This window comes from Cupressus sempervirens, chromosome 10 (genome assembly GCF_028749045.1).
Source record: "Cupressus sempervirens isolate cs-2001-9-10 chromosome 10, ASM2874904v1, whole genome shotgun sequence".
Taxonomy (NCBI): Eukaryota; Viridiplantae; Streptophyta; class Pinopsida; order Cupressales; family Cupressaceae; genus Cupressus; species Cupressus sempervirens.
The window spans coordinates 139,846,461-139,852,460 of NC_143127.1; positions in this window are offsets into that span (position 1 = coordinate 139,846,461).

Here is a 6,000-nt window from a genome sequence, read left to right on the forward strand (position 1 = left end):
AGCGTTATTGAAAATGCGTCCAAACCATGCAATGTTCATTGATTGTTAGGCATTCAAGATTGAGTGTGAGTTTGTTTTAAGCCCAAAACAAAGGTGTGTGAGATTCAATTTCAAGCGCGCGCCCGGAGGCCCTCCACGTCAAGATTTGTCCAATTTTTATGCCCAAATGAAGTGTGAGCGAGATTAATGCACATTCAAGGAATTTTCTAACTTAGAAAAACCACTAAAGACCCAAGTGAGTGGAGTTTGATCTTTGTGGAGCACTTAACACCCTCTTAGGTAGACCCATCCCCATAGATGGCGCTGAGATTGCAACCAATGGTTAAATTGATGGGTGATTAAAGAGGGTGAGTCCATCTACAAACTTACTCAAAGCATCTTTATTAGTTTTTATAACTTAGAAGATTTCAAAAATGTGGATTCTTTTTATGCCCCAAAAGATGATTATTTGATCTATGAAATTCAAGATTGGATTTGTTGTTTTAATCATGCATTCATAAAAAAACAAACTTTGATTTTAATCCATAGCACTCAAGAGTGATTTTAGCAACATGCATTCAAAGACAAGTGATTAAACATTCAAGTTTTTTCCTTTGAGCATTCAAGATTGAGATTTTGTGTGTTGTTTTAAGAACTTTGAAGTGCTTTGTTTTAACCTTAGATCATTCAAGATTGTTTTAGACTCAAAAGTGAAAATGACTCTTTGGACTTTGGTTTTCATTCAAGATTTTGTGTTCTAGTTTGCATATTTTAAGCCCAAAAATGATATTCCTAGATCGTTTTGATGCATAAAAAACCTAAGAAACATTCAAGGTTTTGCAACAAGACATTTGTTTGGAACCAATAACAAAACTATTAGTACAATTTTTGGCAACCATTTAGGACTCTTAGTTTTCATGAGATTTTTAAAAGAACTTTAGTGTGCACTTAGTGTTGATTTTGAACCTTTTGAAATGGAAACTTGAAGTTCTTTTTAAATTCTCAAAAATGAAGTGTTCCTAACTTTGCATGAATGCATCTAAAACTTTGATGTTGCAAGGATGCAAATGATTAGATTGGTTTAGTTTCACTTGTTAAAAGATTTTTTCTTTTTTGCAAATTTTTAATTTTTCAATGGATTTAAGTATGATTTGGGGGTTCATTTTAAGCACTAAAATGAAGTGTGTATGATTTTGCTTCCTTAATAAAAAAATGGCCATGATCTCCCACAAGAAGAAGAAGAAGAAGTAGATGGAATAAGAAGAATATAGACAAGAAGAGGAAGAAGAATTCCAAGTTCTTTGTCCACCTATAAGCTTGAAAAATCTACAAACACTATGAGATAGATTATGAGTTCCTTTGTCTTCTTCATGCTCATGTGGACCTACAAAACCAATTTATACAATCCTACCAATCACAAAAACAAGAAAAATTAGCCAAAATCAGCAAATAACATACAAAACTTTGACTACAAAAGCTAATGAAGATGACCCATGCGGGGTCCCACCGGGCGTGCCAAAATGTATATGAGCAATGTTAGTATGCTAATAGAAACCAAATTTAAATAAAGCTTCTACAAACTAAAAAAAATTCATAAACTTCAAGATAGACTAAGATGAGCTCTCAATTGAAAATATGAGCCATTAATGGGCTCTCTCAATGAGAAGCTCTCTTGTTGAGTAGCTTTGTCTAAAAAGATAGGATGTATGCTCAATATGCTTCCAAAGGCTTCAATGGATGATTGTGGATTTTTGGTGTGGATAGATGGCTTTAGTATGGATTTGGCTCTCAAAATAGCATTATAACTTTACTTCATGGATTGTGTTTTTTTGCAAAGGGGAAGGATCTAATTTATAGGCAAGAGGGTTGAGGGATTGAGGGCTCAGATGCAAGGATGGGAAAAAACTTATGGAAGGCTCAGATTGCATGAGAGGAGAGCACATGGATTGTGCTTCCTTATAGCCAATCAAAGAGTGACACATGTCACATGGTGAGAGGATAGAGGAAAGGGCAAGGATGAGTCAACAAAGGAGGCTCAAGAGATAAAATCTTCATAAAGACTCTCATAATGACTTGTAAGAGCAATAAAAGGGCTTGTAAGAGTCATTTATGACCTAGTGGACTTCATAAAGTTTTATGGTTGAGATATTTTGAGGGTGATGAGAGCAATTTCGACTTGGGCTTGATTAGGAAGGTTCTAAGCTTGCTTAGGCTTGTGCAAATGATTAGAGGATGGATTAGGATGGTTTATGATTAGCTTAGGGATAGGCAAGTGGATGGCATTTAATGAGGGTGGGTGAAGGAGGAGATATTTGTTAACTTTGGCTTGGGTTAGTAAGTCTTAACCCATGTTTAGGGAATATGACAAGGTTAGGAGGGGATTAGGATTAGGTTTAAAGACATCTTCTAGAAGAGTCTAGATTTTGGATGAGGATAAAGACTTTCTAGAATAGTCTAGAATTTCCTAGGGTGAGGATAAATTAGATTTTTAGAAAATAAATAAAGTTTTATTTATTTCAAGGGATTGGGTTGAGGAGATATTTATTAAAACTTTTTTAATAAACATGAGGATTAATATTTAATCTTAATTAAATATTTTGAGTTGGGATTAGGGGTAGGAAATGATGGGATTAGCCTTTAATCGAAATTAAAGAAGGATTAGAAGATTTTGGAAGAGGTTATTGGTCATAAGGAAATTGGCCAAGTTTTGGGCAAAAAATAAATTTTTTATTTATTTTAGGATTTTTGGTCAATTTATTAATTAAATAATTAATAAATAAGAAAATAATGTTTAAATAAGATTTAAACATTTTTGGGAGGGATTCCTTAATTAAATATTTTTAATTAAGATAAACGGATTTAATGGCATAAAAATTAATTAATTAATTAAATAATTAATTAATTAATAAATGATGATGTCATCAGGACTTTTTTAGAAAATAAAAATATTTTATTTTCTAAAGGTTTTTAGGTGTCTACACTAATGAGGTTTGGATGCAAGCAATGAATGAAGAGATGGATTCCATTTATAGGAATGAGAAATAGGATCTTGTTGATCTTTCACATAAGAAGAAGAAGATTGGCACAAAATGGGTCTACAAGACCAAGTATAATAGTGATGGGAGTGTTGAAAGACATAAGGCAAGATTGGGCTAAAGGTTTCACTCAAAGGTATGGCATTGATTATGAAGAAAATTTTGCACCAGTAGTAAGACAAGAAACTATTACGATGCTAATCTCTCCTGTAGCTCAAAAGAAATGGAGTATTCATCACATGGATGTGAAAAGTGCATTCTTGAATGGGTACTTAGAGGAAGAGGTATATGTGGGACATGTCTGCAAGTTGAAGAAGGCTTTATATGGCCTCAAGAAAGCACCACATGCATGGTATGCAAGAATTGATGGACATTTTTAGCGAAATGGCTTTCAAAGAAGTAAGAGTGAACCTACCCTTTACTACAAACAAGAAGGTAATGATATTCTCATTGTGAGTTTGTATGTTGATAATTTGCTATATATGGGTACTAGTTCAAAGATGAAAGATGAATTGAAAGTTGCTATGATGAATGAGTTTGAGATGAAAGATTTAAGTCTCATGAAGTATTTTATTGGCATGGCTATTTATCAAGGTAAAGATGAAATTTTTATTTGTCAAGAAAAGTATACAAAAGATATGTTGAAGAAATTTGATATGGCTGATTATAAACCTCTTTCCACTCTAATGGCTCATGGAGTTGCATTATGTAGAGATGATGGTTTATATGGGAGCGTTGTGGAGAGTTTGATGTTTTTAACTCACACAAGGCCTAATATTGCTTATTCAGGTTCATTGGTTTCAAGTTATATGAAAAATTCATTAGAGGAACATATGAAGGTAGCCAAGAGAATTTTGAGGTATGTTGAAAGCATAGTAGATTTTGGCATTCACTATTCTTCTAATAAGTTTGAGCTTGTTGGCTTTAGTGATTCAAATTGGGGAGGTAGTTAGGATGACCAAAAATCTACATCTAGTAATTGTTTTTCTTTGGGTTCTAGTTTAATCACATGGAGTTCAAAGAAGCAAAGAATGGTTGCTCTCTCTTCTACAGAAGCAAAGTATGTTGTGGTTACTTTAGCTGGCAAACAAGCTTTATGACTTAGAAAGATTCTTGAAGAAATTGGAGAGATACAGGTTCAACCTACTGTAGTATTTTGTGACAACATAAGTGCCATAAAATTAGCCAAGAATCTAGTTCATCATAGCAGGACTAAGATTTTTGATCTAAAACAACATTTTATCAGAGATTTGGTGCAATCAAAGGTAGCTGAGTTGAAGTACATCAACACAAAAAAGCAAATCATAGACATCTTCACAAAGGTAGTTGCAAAAGATCAGTTTTTAGCACTTAGAGATCAAATTGTTAGTCCTCTTAGCATCAAGGGGTAGTATGAAGATTGATGTTGTTTACTTTCAGTCAAAACTAAAATTCTACAATTCCATCATTATGTTCTAATTCACATAATTGTAAAATAAAGTTTAACATGCATGAATCAATGCATGATTTGTGGTAGTTTAAATAGTTTAATAAAACAAAAATTAGATTCCTCATCTATTTGCAATCATGGAACAACTTGTTACATAGCATTTAATAGGGGAGAACTATTGTTTCTTGTAGTCAACTGTATTAGTCTCCACCATGAGTTTTCTATCAAACTCCAAGTTTATTTAGGGAAGTAGCTTTTTAGCATTCTTAAAATAATACTTTTCTAGTATGTAATTCTATGTGCACAATGGTGTCTATTGCTGCAGTAATATAATGGATTTTTTTTCTCTGTGCTAAAATAGAGAAAAAATAGAGCCTCCCCTATTTTGAGTATTATTATTATTATTTGTTTGTTGTTGTTGCTCTTTAAATCTTACAAACATCTAATATATTTTATACATCATAACATTTACTTTCTTGTTGAAATGCTCATGATTAAGACTGTCAACCAATTTTTTACATTAATATTTTGGATCATATTCTATGATCCATCATGTCATCTATTATTACACTCTAATTCTCAATATTGATTTTAAAAATTGACACATAATCTTAATCAAAATTATTTTAATAACATTTGCTGAATTTTGTTTTAATTGTCTATTAACCTTACTAATATTTGGTCCAACACTATAGTCCATATTATATTTTATTGAATTTACACCCATCCCAAGTTAATGAAAACATTAGCAGTTTTTAAGACTATTTCTAAGTACTAATGACACAGCTTGAACATGAAACCAATGTAAATGTAGTCTCTCACGATCGAGATCAGTTTGTTTACATGACCACGTTTAACTAAGGGCAGAAACAAATACATTCCAGAAAGACGCAGGTTAAAGACAAACTAAGATATAAATGTGCATGGCTAACTACACCATAGCCTCGTAATGCGTAGCTACTACAAAAATTGTGGTATTCCCAACAAATGTAATATTGTTTATTGTACTATTGGTAGTGTGTTCAACAATAGGTAGATGTGTTCAATAGGTCGTACCATAGTCAAAAAAAAAAAAGTAGCCAAAATTATTATAAATTGTCATTCATATAAAGTATTAATAAAAAATGCTTTAAGCAATATGTCAATGCTGACTTAGAAATAGTTACGAAAAGAAATTGCCATTTTATATGTTTTTTTTTTTTAGGATAGAAATATATTTGTGAGAAATGTTTAAATAGCACAAGAGATCAAAAACTCTAAGATGAGTCATTTTATACATTGTTTGAAGACATCATATGTAGTGCATATAAATGATTTATTTTCAATGAAATTGCAGAGTTACATGGATCACTAAGGAGAATTGTTTCAAATGAGACACTAAGTTTGTTGGCTATTTTTGGAAGATACTTTGAAGAGAATGAATACTTGCTTGAAGTTTAGTTCAACATTTCATCCATAGATTGATGAACAAACCAAGGTTGTATATAGAAGTTTGGGTAACTTGTTGAGATATGCATTAGGTAATTTAGATTTAGTTTTGGCTCAAGATACCTTTTG